The sequence below is a fragment of the Barbatula barbatula genome (assembly GCF_947034865.1).
Source record: "Barbatula barbatula genome assembly, chromosome: 16".
In the NCBI taxonomy this organism is placed as follows: domain Eukaryota; kingdom Metazoa; phylum Chordata; class Actinopteri; order Cypriniformes; family Nemacheilidae; genus Barbatula; species Barbatula barbatula.
The window spans coordinates 17,001,804-17,025,770 of record NC_136779.1 but is presented as its reverse complement, the minus strand read 5'-3'; positions in this window follow the sequence as shown (position 1 = coordinate 17,025,770).

Sequence of the window (23,967 nt, the reverse complement as noted above, 5' to 3'; positions counted from 1 at the left end):
TCAATTAGAGCATTTTAGTAATGAACAGTGTTCTTTGTCAAAACTGACATTCTCATCATCCACTGATGCTTTTTGTCACAAAATGCAGTTCTCAGCTCAGAAAGCTTGTTTCTGACATTCTAACAGCTCAATTAGAGCATTTTAGTAATGATCAGTGTTCTTTGTCAAAACTGACATTCTCATCATTCACTGATTCACTTTGTCACAAAATGCAGTTTTCAGCTCAGAAAGCTTGTTTCTGACATTCTAACAGCTCAATTAGAGCATTTTAGTAATGAACAGTGTTCTTTGTCAAAACTGACATTCTCATCACCCACTGATGCACTTTGTCACAAAATGCAGTTTTATGCTCAGAAAGCTTGTTTCTGACATTCTAACAGCTCAATTGGAGCATTTTAGTAATGAACAGTGTTCTTTGTCAAAACTGACATTCTCATCATCCACTGATTCACTTTCTCACAAAATGCAGTTCTCAGCTCAGAAAGCTTGTTTCTGACATTCTAACAGCTCAATTAGAGAATTTTAGTAATGAACAGTGTTCTTTGTCAAAACTGACATTCTCATCATCCACTGATGAACTATGTCACAAAATGCAGTTTTCAGCTCAGAAAGCTTGTTTCTGACATTCTAACAGCTCAATTGGAGCATTTCAGTAATGAACAGTGTTCTTTGTCAAAAGTGACATTCTCATCCATCCACTGATTCACTTTGTCACAAAATGCAGTTCTCAGCTCAGAAAGCTTGTTTCTGACATTCTAACAGCTCAATTGGAGCATTTTAGTAATGATCAGTGTTCTTTGTCAAAACTGACATTCTCATCATCCACTGATTCACTTTCTCACAAAATGCAGATCTCAGCTCAGAAAGCTTGTTTCTGACATTCTAACAGCTCAATTAGAGAATTTTAGTAATGAACAGTGTTCTTTGTCAAAACTGACATTCTCATCATCCACTGATGAACTATGTCACAAAATGCAGTTTTCAGCTCAGAAAGCTTGTTTCTGACATTCTAACAGCTCAATTGGAGCATTTCAGTAATGAACAGTGTTCTTTGTCAAAACTGACATTCTCATCATCCACTGATGCTTTTTGTCACAAAATGCAGTTTTCAGCTCAGAAAGCTTGTTTCTGACATTCTAACAGCTCAATTGGAGCATTTCATTAATGAACAGTGTTCTTTGTCAAAACTGACATTCTCATCATCCACTGAAGCACTTTGTCACAAAATGCATTTCTCAGCTCAGAAAGCTTGTTTCTGACATTCTAAAAGCTCAATCGGAGCATTTTAGTAATGATCAGTGTTCTTTGTCAAAACTGACATTCTCATCATCCACTGATGCTTTTTGTCACAAAATGCAGTTCTCAGCTCAGAAAGCTTGTTTCTGACATTCTAACAGCTCAATTAGAGCATTTTAGTAATGAACAGTGTTCTTTGTCAAAACTGACATTCTCATCATCCACTGATGAACTATGTCACAAAATGCAGTTCTCAGCTCAGAAAGCTTGTTTCTGACATTCTAACAGCTCAATTAGAGCATTTCAGTAATGAACAGTGTTCTTTGTCAAAAGTGACATTCTCATCATCCACTGAAGCACTTTGTCACAAAATGCATTTCTCAGCTCAGAAAGCTTGTTTCTGACTTCTAACAGCTCAATTGGAGCATTTTAGTAATGATCAGTGTTCTTTGTCAAAAGTGACATTCTCATCCATCCACTAATTCACTTTGTCACAAAATGCATTTCTCAGCTCAGAAAGCTTGTTTCTGACATTCTAACAGCTCAATTGGAGCATTTTAGTAATGATCAGTGTTCTTTGTCAAAACTGACATTCTCATCATCCACTGATGCTTTTTGTCACAAAATGCAGTTCTCAGCTCAGAAAGCTTGTTTCTGACATTCTAACAGCTCAATTAGAGCATTTTAGTAATGAACAGTGTTCTTTGTCAAAAGTGACATTCTCATCATCCACTGATGCACTTTGTCACAAAATGCATTTCTCAGCTCAGAAAGCTTGTTTCTGACATTCTAACAGCTCAATTGGAGCATTTAAGTAATGAACAGTGTTCTTTGTCAAAACTGACATTCTCATCATCCACTGAAGCACTTTGTCACAAAATGCAGTTCTCAGCTCAGAAAGCTTGTTTCTGACATTCTAACAGCTCAATTAGAGCATTTTAGTAATGAACAGTGTTCTTTGTCAAAACTGACATTCTCATCATCCACTGAAGCACTTTGTCACAAAATGCATTTCTCAGCTCAGAAAGCTTGTTTCTGACATTCTAACAGCTCAATTGGAGCATTTTAGTAATGATCAGTGTTCTTTGTCAAAACTGACATTCTCATCATCAACTGATGAACTATGTCACAAAATGCAGTTCTCAGCTCAGAAAGCTTGTTTCTAACATTCTAACAGCTCAATTAGAGCATTTTAGTAATGAACAGTTTTCTTTGTCAAAACTGACATTCTCATCATCCACTGATGAACTATGTCACAAAATGCAGTTCTCAGCTCAGAAAGCTTGTTTCTGACATTCTAACAGCTCAATTAGAGCATTTTAGTAATGAACAGTGTTCTTTGTCAAAAGTGACATTCTCATCATCCACTGATGAACTATGTCACAAAATGCAGTTCTCAGCTCAGAAAGCTTGTTTCTGACATTCTAACAGCTCAATTAGAGCATTTTAGTAATGAACAGTGTTCTTTGTCAAAACTGACATTCTCATCATCCACTGAAGCACTTTGTCACAAAATGCATTTCTCAGCTCAGAAAGCTTGTTTCTGACATTCTAACAGCTCAATTGGAGCATTTCAGTAATGATCAGTGTTCTTTGTCAAAAGTGACATTCTCATCATCCACTGATTCACTTTGTCACAAAATGCAGTTTTCATCTCAGAAAGCTTTTTTCTGACATTCTAACAGCTCAATTAGAGCATTTTAGTAATGATCAGTGTTCTTTGTCAAAAGTGACATTCTCATCATCCACTGATTCACTTTGTCACAAAATGCAGTTCTCAGCTCAGAAAGCTTGTTTCTGACATTCTAACAGCTCAATTAGAGCATTTTAGTAATGATCAGTGTTCTTTGTCAAAACTGACATTCTGATCATCCACTGAATCACTTTGTCACAAAATGCAGTTTTCTGCTCAAAAAGCTTTTTTCTGACATTCTAACAGCTCAGTTAGAGCATTTCAGTAATGAACAGTGTTCTTTGTCAAAACTGACATTCTCATCATCCACTGATGCATTTTGTCACAAAATGCAGTTCTCAGCTCAGAAAGCTTTTTTCTGACATTCTAACAGCTCAATTAGAGCATTTTAGTAATGATCAGTGTTCTTTGTCAAAAGTGACATTCTCATCATCCACTGATTCACTTTGTCACAAAATGCAGTTTTCATCTCAGAAAGCTTTTTTCTGACATTCTAACAGCTCAATTAGAGCATTTTAGTAATGATCAGTGTTCTTTGTCAAAAGTTTCATTCTCATCATCCACTGATTCACTTTGTCACAAAATGCAGTTCTCAGCTCAGAAAGCTTGTTTCTGACATTCTAACAGCTCAATTGGAGCATTTTAGTAATGAACAGTGTTCTTTGTCAAAACTGACATTCTCATCATCCACTGATGAACTATGTCACAAAATGCAGTTCTCAGCTCAGAAAGCTTGTTTCTGACATTCTAACAGCTCAATAGAGCATTTTAGTAATGAACAGTGTTCTTTGTCAAAACTGACATTCTCATCATCCACTGAAGCACTTTGTCACAAAATGCATTTCTCAGCTCAGAAAGCTTGTTTCTGACATTCTAACAGCTCAATTGGAGCATTTTAGTAATGATCAGTGTTCTTTGTCAAAACTGACATTCTCATCATCCACTGATGAACTATGTCACAAAATGCAGTTCTCAGCTCAGAAAGCTTGTTTCTAACATTCTAACAGCTCAATTAGAGCATTTTAGTAATGAACAGTTTTCTTTGTCAAAACTGACATTCTCATCATCCACTGATGAACTATGTCACAAAATGCAGTTCTCAGCTCAGAAAGCTTGTTTCTGACATTCTAACAGCTCAATTAGAGCATTTTAGTAATGAACAGTGTTCTTTGTCAAAACTGACATTCTCATCATCCACTGAAGCACTTTGTCACAAAATGCATTTCTCAGCTCAGAAAGCTTGTTTCTGACATTCTAACAGCTCAATTGGAGCATTTTAGTAATGATCAGTGTTCTTTGTCAGAACTGACATTCTCATCATCCACTGATGCTTTTTGTCACAAAATGCAGTTCTCAGCTCAGAAAGCTTGTTTCTGACATTCTAACAGCTCAATTAGAGCATTTTAGTAATGAACAGTGTTCTTTGTCAAAAGTGACATTCTCATCATCCACTGATGCACTTTGTCACAAAATGCATTTCTCAGCTCAGAAAGCTTGTTTCTGACATTCTAACAGCTCAATTAGAGCATTTTAGTAATGAACAGTGTTCTTTGTCAAAACTGACATTCTCATCATCCACTGATGCTTTTTGTCACAAAATGCAGTTCTCAGCTCAGAAAGCTTGTTTCTGACATTCTAACAGCTCAATTAGAGCATTTTAGTAATGATCAGTGTTCTTTGTCAAAACTGACATTCTCATCATTCACTGATTCACTTTGTCACAAAATGCAGTTTTCAGCTCAGAAAGCTTGTTTCTGACATTCTAACAGCTCAATTAGAGCATTTTAGTAATGAACAGTGTTCTTTGTCAAAACTGACATTCTCATCACCCACTGATGCACTTTGTCACAAAATGCAGTTTTATGCTCAGAAAGCTTGTTTCTGACATTCTAACAGCTCAATTGGAGCATTTTAGTAATGAACAGTGTTCTTTGTCAAAACTGACATTCTCATCATCCACTGATTCACTTTCTCACAAAATGCAGTTCTCAGCTCAGAAAGCTTGTTTCTGACATTCTAACAGCTCAATTAGAGAATTTTAGTAATGAACAGTGTTCTTTGTCAAAACTGACATTCTCATCATCCACTGATGAACTATGTCACAAAATGCAGTTCTCAGCTCAGAAAGCTTGTTTCTGACATTCTAACAGCTCAATTGGAGCATTTCAGTAATGAACAGTGTTCTTTGTCAAAAGTGACATTCTCATCCATCCACTGATTCACTTTGTCACAAAATGCAGTTCTCAGCTCAGAAAGCTTGTTTCTGACATTCTAACAGCTCAATTGGAGCATTTTAGTAATGATCAGTGTTCTTTGTCAAAACTGACATTCTCATCATCCACTGATTCACTTTCTCACAAAATGCAGATCTCAGCTCAGAAAGCTTGTTTCTGACATTCTAACAGCTCAATTAGAGAATTTTAGTAATGAACAGTGTTCTTTGTCAAAACTGACATTCTCATCATCCACTGATGAACTATGTCACAAAATGCAGTTTTCAGCTCAGAAAGCTTGTTTCTGACATTCTAACAGCTCAATTGGAGCATTTCAGTAATGAACAGTGTTCTTTGTCAAAACTGACATTCTCATCATCCACTGATGCTTTTTGTCACAAAATGCAGTTTTCAGCTCAGAAAGCTTGTTTCTGACATTCTAACAGCTCAATTGGAGCATTTCATTAATGAACAGTGTTCTTTGTCAAAACTGACATTCTCATCATCCACTGAAGCACTTTGTCACAAAATGCATTTCTCAGCTCAGAAAGCTTGTTTCTGACATTCTAAAAGCTCAATCGGAGCATTTTAGTAATGATCAGTGTTCTTTGTCAAAACTGACATTCTCATCATCCACTGATGCTTTTTGTCACAAAATGCAGTTCTCAGCTCAGAAAGCTTGTTTCTGACATTCTAACAGCTCAATTAGAGCATTTTAGTAATGAACAGTGTTCTTTGTCAAAACTGACATTCTCATCATCCACTGATGAACTATGTCACAAAATGCAGTTCTCAGCTCAGAAAGCTTGTTTCTGACATTCTAACAGCTCAATTAGAGCATTTCAGTAATGAACAGTGTTCTTTGTCAAAAGTGACATTCTCATCATCCACTGAAGCACTTTGTCACAAAATGCATTTCTCAGCTCAGAAAGCTTGTTTCTGACTTCTAACAGCTCAATTGGAGCATTTTAGTAATGATCAGTGTTCTTTGTCAAAAGTGACATTCTCATCCATCCACTAATTCACTTTGTCACAAAATGCATTTCTCAGCTCAGAAAGCTTGTTTCTGACATTCTAACAGCTCAATTGGAGCATTTTAGTAATGATCAGTGTTCTTTGTCAAAACTGACATTCTCATCATCCACTGATGCTTTTTGTCACAAAATGCAGTTCTCAGCTCAGAAAGCTTGTTTCTGACATTCTAACAGCTCAATTAGAGCATTTTAGTAATGAACAGTGTTCTTTGTCAAAAGTGACATTCTCATCATCCACTGATGCACTTTGTCACAAAATGCATTTCTCAGCTCAGAAAGCTTGTTTCTGACATTCTAACAGCTCAATTGGAGCATTTAAGTAATGAACAGTGTTCTTTGTCAAAACTGACATTCTCATCATCCACTGAAGCACTTTGTCACAAAATGCATTTCTCAGCTCAGAAAGCTTGTTTCTGACATTCTAACAGCTCAATTGGAGCATTTTAGTAATGATCAGTGTTCTTTGTCAAAACTGACATTCTCATCATCCACTGATTCACTTTCTCACAAAATGCAGTTCTCAGCTCAGAAAGCTTGTTTCTGACATTCTAACAGCTCAATTAGAGAATTTTAGTAATGAACAGTGTTCTTTGTCAAAACTGACATTCTCATCATCCACTGATGAACTATGTCACAAAATGCAGTTTTCAGCTCAGAAAGCTTGTTTCTGACATTCTAACAGCTCAATTGGAGCATTTCAGTAATGAACAGTGTTCTTTGTCAAAAGTGACATTCTCATCCATCCACTGATTCACTTTGTCACAAAATGCAGTTCTCAGCTCAGAAAGCTTGTTTCTGACATTCTAACAGCTCAATTGGAGCATTTTAGTAATGATCAGTGTTCTTTGTCAAAACTGACATTCTCATCATCCACTGATTCACTTTCTCACAAAATGCAGATCTCAGCTCAGAAAGCTTGTTTCTGACATTCTAACAGCTCAATTAGAGAATTTTAGTAATGAACAGTGTTCTTTGTCAAAACTGACATTCTCATCATCCACTGATGAACTATGTCACAAAATGCAGTTTTCAGCTCAGAAAGCTTGTTTCTGACATTCTAACAGCTCAATTGGAGCATTTCAGTAATGAACAGTGTTCTTTGTCAAAACTGACATTCTCATCATCCACTGATGCTTTTTGTCACAAAATGCAGTTTTCAGCTCAGAAAGCTTGTTTCTGACATTCTAACAGCTCAATTGGAGCATTTCATTAATGAACAGTGTTCTTTGTCAAAACTGACATTCTCATCATCCACTGAAGCACTTTGTCACAAAATGCATTTCTCAGCTCAGAAAGCTTGTTTCTGACATTCTAAAAGCTCAATCGGAGCATTTTAGTAATGATCAGTGTTCTTTGTCAAAACTGACATTCTCATCATCCACTGATGCTTTTTGTCACAAAATGCAGTTCTCAGCTCAGAAAGCTTGTTTCTGACATTCTAACAGCTCAATTAGAGCATTTTAGTAATGAACAGTGTTCTTTGTCAAAACTGACATTCTCATCATCCACTGATGAACTATGTCACAAAATGCAGTTCTCAGCTCAGAAAGCTTGTTTCTGACATTCTAACAGCTCAATTAGAGCATTTCAGTAATGAACAGTGTTCTTTGTCAAAAGTGACATTCTCATCATCCACTGAAGCACTTTGTCACAAAATGCATTTCTCAGCTCAGAAAGCTTGTTTCTGACTTCTAACAGCTCAATTGGAGCATTTTAGTAATGATCAGTGTTCTTTGTCAAAAGTGACATTCTCATCCATCCACTAATTCACTTTGTCACAAAATGCATTTCTCAGCTCAGAAAGCTTGTTTCTGACATTCTAACAGCTCAATTGGAGCATTTTAGTAATGATCAGTGTTCTTTGTCAAAACTGACATTCTCATCATCCACTGATGCTTTTTGTCACAAAATGCAGTTCTCAGCTCAGAAAGCTTGTTTCTGACATTCTAACAGCTCAATTAGAGCATTTTAGTAATGAACAGTGTTCTTTGTCAAAAGTGACATTCTCATCATCCACTGATGCACTTTGTCACAAAATGCATTTCTCAGCTCAGAAAGCTTGTTTCTGACATTCTAACAGCTCAATTGGAGCATTTAAGTAATGAACAGTGTTCTTTGTCAAAACTGACATTCTCATCATCCACTGAAGCACTTTGTCACAAAATGCAGTTCTCAGCTCAGAAAGCTTGTTTCTGACATTCTAACAGCTCAATTAGAGCATTTTAGTAATGAACAGTGTTCTTTGTCAAAACTGACATTCTCATCATCCACTGAAGCACTTTGTCACAAAATGCATTTCTCAGCTCAGAAAGCTTGTTTCTGACATTCTAACAGCTCAATTGGAGCATTTTAGTAATGATCAGTGTTCTTTGTCAAAACTGACATTCTCATCATCCACTGATGAACTATGTCACAAAATGCAGTTCTCAGCTCAGAAAGCTTGTTTCTAACATTCTAACAGCTCAATTAGAGCATTTTAGTAATGAACAGTTTTCTTTGTCAAAACTGACATTCTCATCATCCACTGATGAACTATGTCACAAAATGCAGTTCTCAGCTCAGAAAGCTTGTTTCTGACATTCTAACAGCTCAATTAGAGCATTTTAGTAATGAACAGTGTTCTTTGTCAAAAGTGACATTCTCATCATCCACTGATGAACTATGTCACAAAATGCAGTTCTCAGCTCAGAAAGCTTGTTTCTGACATTCTAACAGCTCAATTAGAGCATTTTAGTAATGAACAGTGTTCTTTGTCAAAACTGACATTCTCATCATCCACTGAAGCACTTTGTCACAAAATGCATTTCTCAGCTCAGAAAGCTTGTTTCTGACATTCTAACAACTCAATTGGAGCATTTCAGTAATGATCAGTGTTCTTTGTCAAAAGTAACATTCTCATCATCCACTGATTCACTTTGTCACAAAATGCAGTTTTCATCTCAGAAAGCTTTTTTCTGACATTCTAACAGCTCAATTAGAGCATTTTAGTAATGATCAGTGTTCTTTGTCAAAAGTGACATTCTCATCATCCACTGATTCACTTTGTCACAAAATGCAGTTCTCAGCTCAGAAAGCTTGTTTCTGACATTCTAACAGCTCAATTAGAGCATTTTAGTAATGATCAGTGTTCTTTGTCAAAACTGACATTCTGATCATCCACTGAATCACTTTGTCACAAAATGCAGTTTTCTGCTCAAAAAGCTTTTTTCTGACATTCTAACAGCTCAGTTAGAGCATTTCAGTAATGAACAGTGTTCTTTGTCAAAACTGACATTCTCATCATCCACTGATGCATTTTGTCACAAAATGCAGTTCTCAGCTCAGAAAGCTTTTTTCTGACATTCTAACAGCTCAATTAGAGCATTTTAGTAATGATCAGTGTTCTTTGTCAAAAGTGACATTCTCATCATCCACTGATTCACTTTGTCACAAAATGCAGTTTTCATCTCAGAAAGCTTTTTTCTGACATTCTAACAGCTCAATTAGAGCATTTTAGTAATGATCAGTGTTCTTTGTCAAAAGTTTCATTCTCATCATCCACTGATTCACTTTGTCACAAAATGCAGTTCTCAGCTCAGAAAGCTTGTTTCTGACATTCTAACAGCTCAATTGGAGCATTTTAGTAATGAACAGTGTTCTTTGTCAAAACTGACATTCTCATCATCCACTGATGAACTATGTCACAAAATGCAGTTCTCAGCTCAGAAAGCTTGTTTCTGACATTCTAACAGCTCAATAGAGCATTTTAGTAATGAACAGTGTTCTTTGTCAAAACTGACATTCTCATCATCCACTGAAGCACTTTGTCACAAAATGCATTTCTCAGCTCAGAAAGCTTGTTTCTGACATTCTAACAGCTCAATTGGAGCATTTTAGTAATGATCAGTGTTCTTTGTCAAAACTGACATTCTCATCATCCACTGATGAACTATGTCACAAAATGCAGTTCTCAGCTCAGAAAGCTTGTTTCTAACATTCTAACAGCTCAATTAGAGCATTTTAGTAATGAACAGTTTTCTTTGTCAAAACTGACATTCTCATCATCCACTGATGAACTATGTCACAAAATGCAGTTCTCAGCTCAGAAAGCTTGTTTCTGACATTCTAACAGCTCAATTAGAGCATTTTAGTAATGAACAGTGTTCTTTGTCAAAACTGACATTCTCATCATCCACTGAAGCACTTTGTCACAAAATGCATTTCTCAGCTCAGAAAGCTTGTTTCTGACATTCTAACAGCTCAATTGGAGCATTTTAGTAATGATCAGTGTTCTTTGTCAGAACTGACATTCTCATCATCCACTGATGCTTTTTGTCACAAAATGCAGTTCTCAGCTCAGAAAGCTTGTTTCTGACATTCTAACAGCTCAATTAGAGCATTTTAGTAATGAACAGTGTTCTTTGTCAAAAGTGACATTCTCATCATCCACTGATGCACTTTGTCACAAAATGCATTTCTCAGCTCAGAAAGCTTGTTTCTGACATTCTAACAGCTCAATTAGAGCATTTTAGTAATGAACAGTGTTCTTTGTCAAAACTGACATTCTCATCATCCACTGATGCTTTTTGTCACAAAATGCAGTTCTCAGCTCAGAAAGCTTGTTTCTGACATTCTAACAGCTCAATTAGAGCATTTTAGTAATGATCAGTGTTCTTTGTCAAAACTGACATTCTCATCATTCACTGATTCACTTTGTCACAAAATGCAGTTTTCAGCTCAGAAAGCTTGTTTCTGACATTCTAACAGCTCAATTAGAGCATTTTAGTAATGAACAGTGTTCTTTGTCAAAACTGACATTCTCATCACCCACTGATGCACTTTGTCACAAAATGCAGTTTTATGCTCAGAAAGCTTGTTTCTGACATTCTAACAGCTCAATTGGAGCATTTTAGTAATGAACAGTGTTCTTTGTCAAAACTGACATTCTCATCATCCACTGATTCACTTTCTCACAAAATGCAGTTCTCAGCTCAGAAAGCTTGTTTCTGACATTCTAACAGCTCAATTAGAGAATTTTAGTAATGAACAGTGTTCTTTGTCAAAACTGACATTCTCATCATCCACTGATGAACTATGTCACAAAATGCAGTTCTCAGCTCAGAAAGCTTGTTTCTGACATTCTAACAGCTCAATTGGAGCATTTCAGTAATGAACAGTGTTCTTTGTCAAAAGTGACATTCTCATCCATCCACTGATTCACTTTGTCACAAAATGCAGTTCTCAGCTCAGAAAGCTTGTTTCTGACATTCTAACAGCTCAATTGGAGCATTTTAGTAATGATCAGTGTTCTTTGTCAAAACTGACATTCTCATCATCCACTGATTCACTTTCTCACAAAATGCAGATCTCAGCTCAGAAAGCTTGTTTCTGACATTCTAACAGCTCAATTAGAGAATTTTAGTAATGAACAGTGTTCTTTGTCAAAACTGACATTCTCATCATCCACTGATGAACTATGTCACAAAATGCAGTTTTCAGCTCAGAAAGCTTGTTTCTGACATTCTAACAGCTCAATTGGAGCATTTCAGTAATGAACAGTGTTCTTTGTCAAAACTGACATTCTCATCATCCACTGATGCTTTTTGTCACAAAATGCAGTTTTCAGCTCAGAAAGCTTGTTTCTGACATTCTAACAGCTCAATTGGAGCATTTCATTAATGAACAGTGTTCTTTGTCAAAACTGACATTCTCATCATCCACTGAAGCACTTTGTCACAAAATGCATTTCTCAGCTCAGAAAGCTTGTTTCTGACATTCTAAAAGCTCAATCGGAGCATTTTAGTAATGATCAGTGTTCTTTGTCAAAACTGACATTCTCATCATCCACTGATGCTTTTTGTCACAAAATGCAGTTCTCAGCTCAGAAAGCTTGTTTCTGACATTCTAACAGCTCAATTAGAGCATTTTAGTAATGAACAGTGTTCTTTGTCAAAACTGACATTCTCATCATCCACTGATGAACTATGTCACAAAATGCAGTTCTCAGCTCAGAAAGCTTGTTTCTGACATTCTAACAGCTCAATTAGAGCATTTCAGTAATGAACAGTGTTCTTTGTCAAAAGTGACATTCTCATCATCCACTGAAGCACTTTGTCACAAAATGCATTTCTCAGCTCAGAAAGCTTGTTTCTGACTTCTAACAGCTCAATTGGAGCATTTTAGTAATGATCAGTGTTCTTTGTCAAAAGTGACATTCTCATCCATCCACTAATTCACTTTGTCACAAAATGCATTTCTCAGCTCAGAAAGCTTGTTTCTGACATTCTAACAGCTCAATTGGAGCATTTTAGTAATGATCAGTGTTCTTTGTCAAAACTGACATTCTCATCATCCACTGATGCTTTTTGTCACAAAATGCAGTTCTCAGCTCAGAAAGCTTGTTTCTGACATTCTAACAGCTCAATTAGAGCATTTTAGTAATGAACAGTGTTCTTTGTCAAAAGTGACATTCTCATCATCCACTGATGCACTTTGTCACAAAATGCATTTCTCAGCTCAGAAAGCTTGTTTCTGACATTCTAACAGCTCAATTGGAGCATTTAAGTAATGAACAGTGTTCTTTGTCAAAACTGACATTCTCATCATCCACTGAAGCACTTTGTCACAAAATGCATTTCTCAGCTCAGAAAGCTTGTTTCTGACATTCTAACAGCTCAATTGGAGCATTTTAGTAATGATCAGTGTTCTTTGTCAAAACTGACATTCTCATCATCCACTGATGAACTATGTCACAAAATGCAGTTCTCAGCTCAGAAAGCTTGTTTCTAACATTCTAACAGCTCAATTAGAGCATTTTAGTAATGAACAGTTTTCTTTGTCAAAACTGACATTCTCATCATCCACTGATGAACTATGTCACAAAATGCAGTTCTCAGCTCAGAAAGCTTGTTTCTGACATTCTAACAGCTCAATTAGAGCATTTTAGTAATGAACAGTGTTCTTTGTCAAAAGTGACATTCTCATCATCCACTGATGAACTATGTCACAAAATGCAGTTCTCAGCTCAGAAAGCTTGTTTCTGACATTCTAACAGCTCAATTAGAGCATTTTAGTAATGAACAGTGTTCTTTGTCAAAACTGACATTCTCATCATCCACTGAAGCACTTTGTCACAAAATGCATTTCTCAGCTCAGAAAGCTTGTTTCTGACATTCTAACAGCTCAATTGGAGCATTTCAGTAATGATCAGTGTTCTTTGTCAAAAGTGACATTCTCATCATCCACTGATTCACTTTGTCACAAAATGCAGTTTTCATCTCAGAAAGCTTTTTTCTGACATTCTAACAGCTCAATTAGAGCATTTTAGTAATGATCAGTGTTCTTTGTCAAAAGTGACATTCTCATCATCCACTGATTCACTTTGTCACAAAATGCAGTTCTCAGCTCAGAAAGCTTGTTTCTGACATTCTAACAGCTCAATTAGAGCATTTTAGTAATGATCAGTGTTCTTTGTCAAAACTGACATTCTCATCATTCACTGATTCACTTTGTCACAAAATGCAGTTTTCAGCTCAGAAAGCTTGTTTCTGACATTCTAACAGCTCAATTAGAGCATTTTAGTAATGAACAGTGTTCTTTGTCAAAACTGACATTCTCATCACCCACTGATGCACTTTGTCACAAAATGCAGTTTTATGCTCAGAAAGCTTGTTTCTGACATTCTAACAGCTCAATTGGAGCATTTTAGTAATGAACAGTGTTCTTTGTCAAAACTGACATTCTCATCATCCACTGATTCACTTTCTCACAAAATGCAGTTCTTAGCTCAGAAAGCTTGTTTCTGACATTCTAACAGCTCAATTAGAGAATTTTAGTAATGATCAGTGTTCTTTGTCAAAACTGACATTCTCATCATCCACTGAATCACTTTCTCACAAAATGCAGTTCTCAGCTCAGAAAGCTTGTTTCTGACATTCTAACAGCTCAATTAGAGAATTTTAGTAATGAACAGTGTTCTTTGTCAAAACTAACATTCTCATCATCCACTGATGAACTATGTCACAAAAGGCAGTTCTCAGCTCAGAAAGCTTGTTTCTGACATTCTAACAGCTCAATTGGAGCATTTCAGTAATGAACAGTGTTCTTTGTCAAAACTGACATTCTCATCATCCACTGAAGCACTTTGTCACAAAATGCATTTCTCAGCTCAGAAAGCTTGTTTCTGACATTCTAACAGCTCAATTGGAGCATTTTAGTAATGATCAGTGTTCTTTGTCAAAACTGACATTCTCATCATCCACTGATGCTTTTTGTCACAAAATGCAGTTCTCAGCTCAGAAAGCTTGTTTCTGACATTCTAACAGCTCAATTAGAGCATTTTAGTAATGAACAGTGTTCTTTGTCAAAAGTGACATTCTCATCATCCACTGATGCACTTTGTCACAAAATGCATTTCTCAGCTCAGAAAGCTTGTTTCTGACATTCTAACAGCTCAATTGGAGCATTTAAGTAATGAACAGTGTTCTTTGTCAAAACTGACATTCTCATCATCCACTGAAGCACTTTGTCACAAAATGCATTTCTCAGCTCAGAAAGCTTGTTTCTGACATTCTAACAGCTCAATTGGAGCATTTTAGTAATGATCAGTGTTCTTTGTCAAAACTGACATTCTCATCATCCACTGATGAACTATGTCACAAAATGCAGTTCTCAGCTCAGAAAGCTTGTTTCTAACATTCTAACAGCTCAATTAGAGCATTTTAGTAATGAACAGTTTTCTTTGTCAAAACTGACATTCTCATCATCCACTGATGAACTATGTCACAAAATGCAGTTCTCAGCTCAGAAAGCTTGTTTCTGACATTCTAACAGCTCAATTAGAGCATTTTAGTAATGAACAGTGTTCTTTGTCAAAAGTGACATTCTCATCATCCACTGATGAACTATGTCACAAAATGCAGTTCTCAGCTCAGAAAGCTTGTTTCTGACATTCTAACAGCTCAATTAGAGCATTTTAGTAATGAACAGTGTTCTTTGTCAAAACTGACATTCTCATCATCCACTGAAGCACTTTGTCACAAAATGCATTTCTCAGCTCAGAAAGCTTGTTTCTGACATTCTAACAGCTCAATTGGAGCATTTCAGTAATGATCAGTGTTCTTTGTCAAAAGTGACATTCTCATCATCCACTGATTCACTTTGTCACAAAATGCAGTTTTCATCTCAGAAAGCTTTTTTCTGACATTCTAACAGCTCAATTAGAGCATTTTAGTAATGATCAGTGTTCTTTGTCAAAAGTGACATTCTCATCATCCACTGATTCACTTTGTCACAAAATGCAGTTCTCAGCTCAGAAAGCTTGTTTCTGACATTCTAACAGCTCAATTAGAGCATTTTAGTAATGATCAGTGTTCTTTGTCAAAACTGACATTCTCATCATTCACTGATTCACTTTGTCACAAAATGCAGTTTTCAGCTCAGAAAGCTTGTTTCTGACATTCTAACAGCTCAATTAGAGCATTTTAGTAATGAACAGTGTTCTTTGTCAAAACTGACATTCTCATCACCCACTGATGCACTTTGTCACAAAATGCAGTTTTATGCTCAGAAAGCTTGTTTCTGACATTCTAACAGCTCAATTGGAGCATTTTAGTAATGAACAGTGTTCTTTGTCAAAACTGACATTCTCATCATCCACTGATTCACTTTCTCACAAAATGCAGTTCTTAGCTCAGAAAGCTTGTTTCTGACATTCTAACAGCTCAATTAGAGAATTTTAGTAATGATCAGTGTTCTTTGTCAAAACTGACATTCTCATCATCCACTGAATCACTTTCTCACAAAATGCAGTTCTCAGCTCAGAAAGCTTGTTTCTGACATTCTAACAGCTCAATTAGAGAATTTTAGTAATGAACAGTGTTCTTTCTCAAAACTAACATTCTCATCATCCACTGATGAACTATGTCACAAAAGGCAGTTCTCAGCTCAGAAAGCTTGTTTCTGACATTCTAACAGCTTAATTGGAGCATTTTAGTGATGATCAGTGTTCTTTGTCAAAACTGACATTCTCATCATCCACTGATGAACTATGTCACAAAATGCAGTTTTCAGCTCAGAAAGCTTGTTTCTGACATTCTAACAGCTCAATTGGAGCATTTCAGTAATGAACAGTGTTCTTTGTCAAAACTGACATTCTCATCATCCACTGATGCTTTTTGTCACAAAATGCAGTTTTCAGCTCAGAAAGCTTGTTTCTGACATTCTAACAGCTCAATTGGAGCATTTCATTAATGAACAGTGTTCTTTGTCAAAACTGACATTCTCATCATCCACTGAAGCACTTTGTCACAAAATGCATTTCTCAGCTCAGAAAGCTTGTTTCTGACATTCTAAAAGCTCAATTGGAGCATTTTAGTAATGATCAGTGTTCTTTGTCAAAACTGACATTCTCATCATCCACTGATGCTTTTTGTCACAAACTGCAGTTCTCAGCTCAGAAAGCTTGTTTCTGACATTCTAACAGCTCAATTAGAGCATTTTAGTAATGAACAGTGTTCTTTGTCAAAACTGACATTCTCATCATCCACTGATTCACTTTCTCACAAAATGCAGTTCTCAGCTCAGAAAGCTTGTTTCTGACATTCTAACAGCTCAATTAGAGAATTTTAGTAATGAACAGTGTTCTTTGTCAAAACTGACATTCTCATCATCCACTGATGAACTATGTCACAAAATGCAGTTTTCAGCTCAGAAAGCTTGTTTCTGACATTCTAACAGCTCAATTGGAGCATTTCAGTAATGAACAGTGTTCTTTGTCAAAAGTGACATTCTCATCCATCCACTGATTCACTTTGTCACAAAATGCAGTTCTCAGCTCAGAAAGCTTGTTTCTGACATTCTAACAGCTCAATTGGAGCATTTTAGTAATGATCAGTGTTCTTTGTCAAAACTGACATTCTCATCATCCACTGATTCACTTTCTCACAAAATGCAGATCTCAGCTCAGAAAGCTTTTTTCTGACATTCTAACAGCTCAATTAGAGAATTTTAGTAATGAACAGTGTTCTTTGTCAAAACTGACATTCTCATCATCCACTGATGAACTATGTCACAAAATGCAGTTTTCAGCTCAGAAAGCTTGTTTCTGACATTCTAACAGCTCAATTGGAGCATTTCAGTAATGAACAGTGTTCTTTGTCAAAACTGACATTCTCATCATCCACTGATGCTTTTTGTCACAAAATGCAGTTTTCAGCTCAGAAAGCTTGTTTCTGACATTCTAACAGCTCAATTGGAGCATTTCATTAATGAACAGTGTTCTTTGTCAAAACTGACATTCTCATCATCCACTGAAGCACTTTGTCACAAAATGCATTTCTCAGCTCAGAAAGCTTGTTTCTGACATTCTAAAAGCTCAATCGGAGCATTTTAGTAATGATCAGTGTTCTTTGTCAAAACTGACATTCTCATCATCCACTGATGCTTTTTGTCACAAAATGCAGTTCTCAGCTCAGAAAGCTTGTTTCTGACATTCTAACAGCTCAATTAGAGCATTTTAGTAATGAACAGTGTTCTTTGTCAAAACTGACATTCTCATCATCCACTGATGAACTATGTCACAAAATGCAGTTCTCAGCTCAGAAAGCTTGTTTCTGACATTCTAACAGCTCAATTAGAGCATTTCAGTAATGAACAGTGTTCTTTGTCAAAAGTGACATTCTCATCATCCACTGAAGCACTTTGTCACAAAATGCATTTCTCAGCTCAGAAAGCTTGTTTCTGACATTCTAACAGCTCAATTGGAGCATTTTAGTAATGATCAGTGTTCTTTGTCAAAAGTGACATTCTCATCCATCCACTAATTCACTTTGTCACAAAATGCATTTCTCAGCTCAGAAAGCTTGTTTCTGACATTCTAACAGCTCAATTGGAGCATTTTAGTAATGATCAGTGTTCTTTGTCAAAACTGACATTCTCATCATCCACTGATGCTTTTTGTCACAAAATGCAGTTCTCAGCTCAGAAAGCTTGTTTCTGACATTCTAACAGCTCAATTAGAGCATTTTAGTAATGAACAGTGTTCTTTGTCAAAAGTGACATTCTCATCATCCACTGATGCACTTTGTCACAAAATGCATTTCTCAGCTCAGAAAGCTTGTTTCTGACATTCTAACAGCTCAATTGGAGCATTTAAGTAATGAACAGTGTTCTTTGTCAAAACTGACATTCTCATCATCCACTGAAGCACTTTGTCACAAAATGCAGTTCTCAGCTCAGAAAGCTTGTTTCTGACATTCTAACAGCTCAATTAGAGCATTTTAGTAATGAACAGTGTTCTTTGTCAAAACTGACATTCTCATCATCCACTGAAGCACTTTGTCACAAAATGCATTTCTCAGCTCAGAAAGCTTGTTTCTGACATTCTAACAGCTCAATTGGAGCATTTTAGTAATGATCAGTGTTCTTTGTCAAAACTGACATTCTCATCATCCACTGATGCTTTTTGTCACAAAATGCAGTTCTCAGCTCAGAAAGCTTGTTTCTGACATTCTAACAGCTCAATTAGAGCATTTCAGTAATGAACAGTGTTCTTTGTCAAAAGTGACATTCTCATCATCCACTGAAGCACTTTGTCACAAAATGCATTTCTCAGCTCAGAAAGCTTGTTTCTGACATTCTAACAGCTCAATTGGAGCATTTTAGTAATGATCAGTGTTCTTTGTCAAAACTGACATTCTCATCATCCACTGATGCTTTTTGTCACAAAATGCAGTTCTCAGCTCAGAAAGCTTGTTTCTGACATTCTAACAGCTCAATTAGAGCATTTCAGTAATGAACAGTGTTCTTTGTCAAAAGTGACATTCTCATCATCCACTGATGCACTTTGTCACAAAATGCATTTCTCAGCTCAGAAAGCTTGTTTCTGACATTCTAACAGCTCAATTGGAGCATTTCAGTAATGAACAGTGTTCTTTGTCAAAACTGACATTCTCATCATCCACTGAAGCACTTTGTCACAAAATGCATTTCTCAGCTCAGAAAGCTTGTTTCTGACATTCTAACAGCTCAATTAGAGCATTTTAGTAATGAACAGTGTTCTTTGTCAAAACTGACATTCTCATCATCCACTGATGAACTATGTCACAAAATGCAGTTCTCAGCTCAGAAAGCTTGTTTCTAACATTCTAACAGCTCAATTAGAGCATTTTAGTAATGAACAGTTTTCATTGTCAAAACTGACATTCTCATCATCCACTGATGAACTATGTCACAAAATGCAGTTCTCAGCTCAGAAAGCTTGTTTCTGACATTCTAACAGCTCAATTAGAGCATTTTAGTAATGAACAGTGTTCTTTGTCAAAACTGACATTCTCATCATCCACTGAAGCACTTTGTCACAAAATGCATTTCTCAGCTCAGAAAGCTTGTTTCTGACATTCTAACAGCTCAATTGGAGCATTTTAGTAATGATCAGTGTTCTTTGTCAAAACTGACATTCTCATCATCCATTGATGCTTTTTGTCACAAAATGCAGTTCTCAGCTCAGAAAGCTTGTTTCTGACATTCTAACAGCTCAATTAGAGCATTTTAGTAATGAACAGTGTTCTTTGTCAAAAGTGACATTCTCATCATCCACTGATGCACTTTGTCACAAAATGCATTTCTCAGCTCAGAAAGCTTGTTTCTGACATTCTAACAGCTCAATTGGAGCATTTCAGTAATGAACAGTGTTCTTTGTCAAAACTGACATTCTTATCATCCACTGAAGCACTTTGTCACAAAATGCATTTCTCAGCTCAGAAAGCTTGTTTCTGACATTCTAACAGCTCAATTGGAGCATTTTAGTAATGATCAGTGTTCTTTGTCAAAACTGACATTCTCATCATCCACTGATGAACTATGTCACAAAATGCAGTTCTCAGCTCAGAAAGCTTGTTTCTGACATTCTAACAGCTCAATTAGAGCATTTTAGTAATGAACAGTGTTCTTTGTCAAAAGTGACATTCTCATCATCCACTGATGAACTATGTCACAAAATGCAGTTCTCAGCTCAGAAAGCTTGTTTCTGACTTTCTAACAGCTCAATTGGAGCATTTCAGTAATGAACAGTGTTCTTTGTCAAAACTGACATTCTCATCATCCACTGAAGCACTTTGTCACAAAATGCATTTCTCAGCTCAGAAAGCTTGTTTCTGACATTCTAACAGCTCAATTGGAGCATTTTAGTAATGATCAGTGTTCTTTGTCAAAACTGACATTCTCATCATCCACTGAAGCACTTTGTCACAAAATGCATTTCTCAGCTCAGAAAGCTTGTTTCTGACATTCTAAAAGCTCAATTGGAGCATTTTAGTAATGATCAGTGTTCTTTGTCAAAACTGACATTCTCATCATCCACTGATGCTTTTTGTCACAAAATGCAGTTCTCAGCTCAGAAAGCTTGTTTCTGACATTCTAACAGCTCAATTAGAGCATTTTAGTAATGAACAGTGTTCTTTGTCAAAACTGACATTCTCATCATCCACTGATGAACTATGTCACAAAATGCAGTTCTCAGCTCAGAAAGCTTGTTTCTGACATTCTAACAGCTCAATTAGAGCATTTCAGTAATGAACAGTGTTCTTTGTCAAAAGTGACATTCTCATCATCCACTGATGCACTTTGTCACAAAATGCATTTCTCAGCTCAGAAAGCTTGTTTCTGACATTCTAACAGCTCAATTGGAGCATTTCAGTAATGAACAGTGTTCTTTGTCAAAACTGACATTCTCATCATCCACTGAAGCACTTTGTCACAAAATGCATTTCTCAGCTCAGAAAGCTTGTTTCTGACATTCTAACAGCTCAATTGGAGCATTTTAGTAATGATCAGTGTTCTTTGTCAAAAGTGACATTCTCATCCATCCACTAATTCACTTTGTCACAAAATGCATTTCTCAGCTCAGAAAGCTTGTTTCTGACATTCTAACAGCTCAATTGGAGCATTTTAGTAATGATCAGTGTTCTTTGTCAAAACTGACATTCTCATCATCCACTGATGCTTTTTGTCACAAAATGCAGTTCTCAGCTCAGAAAGCTTGTTTCTGACATTCTAACAGCTCAATTAGAGCATTTTAGTAATGAACAGTGTTCTTTGTCAAAAGTGACATTCTCATCATCCACTGATGCACTTTGTCACAAAATGCATTTCTCAGCTCAGAAAGCTTGTTTCTGACATTCTAACAGCTCAATTGGAGCATTTAAGTAATGAACAGTGTTCTTTGTCAAAACTGACATTCTCATCATCCACTGAAGCACTTTGTCACAAAATGCAGTTCTCAGCTCAGAAAGCTTGTTTCTGACATTCTAACAGCTCAATTAGAGCATTTTAGTAATGAACAGTGTTCTTTGTCAAAACTGACATTCTCATCATCCACTGAAGCACTTTGTCACAAAATGCATTTCTCAGCTCAGAAAGCTTGTTTCTGACATTCTAACAGCTCAATTGGAGCATTTTAGTAATGATCAGTGTTCTTTGTCAAAACTGACATTCTCATCATCCACTGATGCTTTTTGTCACAAAATGCATTTCTCAGCTCAGAAAGCTTGTTTCTGACATTCTAACAGCTCAATTGGAGCATTTCAGTAATGAACAGTGTTCTTTGTCAAAACTGACATTCTCATCATCCACTGATGCATTTTGTCACAAAATGCAGTTCTCAGCTCAAAAAACTGTTTTCTGACATTCTAACAGCTCAATTAGAGCATTTTAGTAATGATCAGTGTTCTTTGTCAAAAGTGACATTCTCATCCATCCACTGATTCACTTTGTCACAAAATGCAGTTTTCTGCTCAAAAAGCTTTTTTCTGACATTCTAACAGCTCAGTTAGAGCATTTCAGTAATGAACAGTGTTCTTTGTCAAAACTGACATTCTCATCATCCACTGATGCATTTTGTCACAAAATGCAGTTCTCAGCTCAGAAAGCTTTTTTCTGACATTCTAACAGCTCAATTAGAGCATTTTAGTAATGATCAGTGTTCTTTGTCAAAAGTGACATTCTCATCATCCACTGATTCACTTTGTCACAAAATGCAGTTTTCATCTCAGAAAGCTTTTTTCTGACATTCTAACAGCTCAATTAGAGCATTTTAGTAATGATCAGTGTTCTTTGTCAAAAGTTTCATTCTCATCATCCACTGATTCACTTTGTCACAAAATGCAGTTCTCAGCTCAGAAAGCTTGTTTCTGACATTCTAACAGCTCAATTGGAGCATTTTAGTAATGAACAGTGTTCTTTGTCAAAACTGACATTCTCATCATCCACTGATGAACTATGTCACAAAATGCAGTTCTCAGCTCAGAAAGCTTGTTTCTGACATTCTAACAGCTCAATAGAGCATTTTAGTAATGAACAGTGTTCTTTGTCAAAACTGACATTCTCATCATCCACTGAAGCACTTTGTCACAAAATGCATTTCTCAGCTCAGAAAGCTTGTTTCTGACATTCTAACAGCTCAATTGGAGCATTTTAGTAATGATCAGTGTTCTTTGTCAAAACTGACATTCTCATCATCCACTGATGAACTATGTCACAAAATGCAGTTCTCAGCTCAGAAAGCTTGTTTCTAACATTCTAACAGCTCAATTAGAGCATTTTAGTAATGAACAGTTTTCTTTGTCAAAACTGACATTCTCATCATCCACTGATGAACTATGTCACAAAATGCAGTTCTCAGCTCAGAAAGCTTGTTTCTGACATTCTAACAGCTCAATTAGAGCATTTTAGTAATGAACAGTGTTCTTTGTCAAAACTGACATTCTCATCATCCACTGAAGCACTTTGTCACAAAATGCATTTCTCAGCTCAGAAAGCTTGTTTCTGACATTCTAACAGCTCAATTGGAGCATTTTAGTAATGATCAGTGTTCTTTGTCAGAACTGACATTCTCATCATCCACTGATGCTTTTTGTCACAAAATGCAGTTCTCAGCTCAGAAAGCTTGTTTCTGACATTCTAACAGCTCAATTAGAGCATTTTAGTAATGAACAGTGTTCTTTGTCAAAAGTGACATTCTCATCATCCACTGATGCACTTTGTCACAAAATGCATTTCTCAGCTCAGAAAGCTTGTTTCTGACATTCTAACAGCTCAATTGGAGCATTTCAGTAATGAACAGTGTTCTTTGTCAAAACTGACATTCTCATCATCCACTGATGCTTTTTGTCACAAAATGCAGTTCTCAGCTCAGAAAGCTTGTTTCTGACATTCTAACAGCTCAATTAGAGCATTTTAGTAATGATCAGTGTTCTTTGTCAAAACTGACATTCTCATCATTCACTGATTCACTTTGTCACAAAATGCAGTTTTCAGCTCAGAAAGCTTGTTTCTGACATTCTAACAGCTCAATTAGAGCATTTTAGTAATGAACAGTGTTCTTTGTCAAAACTGACATTCTCATCACCCACTGATGCACTTTGTCACAAAATGCAGTTTTATGCTCAGAAAGCTTGTTTCTGACATTCTAACAGCTCAATTGGAGCATTTTAGTAATGAACAGTGTTCTTTGTCAAAACTGACATTCTCATCATCCACTGATTCACTTTCTCACAAAATGCAGTTCTCAGCTCAGAAAGCTTGTTTCTGACATTCTAACAGCTCAATTAGAGAATTTTAGTAATGAACAGTGTTCTTTGTCAAAACTGACATTCTCATCATCCACTGATGAACTATGTCACAAAATGCAGTTTTCAGCTCAGAAAGCTTGTTTCTGACATTCTAACAGCTCAATTGGAGCATTTCAGTAATGAACAGTGTTCTTTGTCAAAAGTGACATTCTCATCCATCCACTGATTCACTTTGTCACAAAATG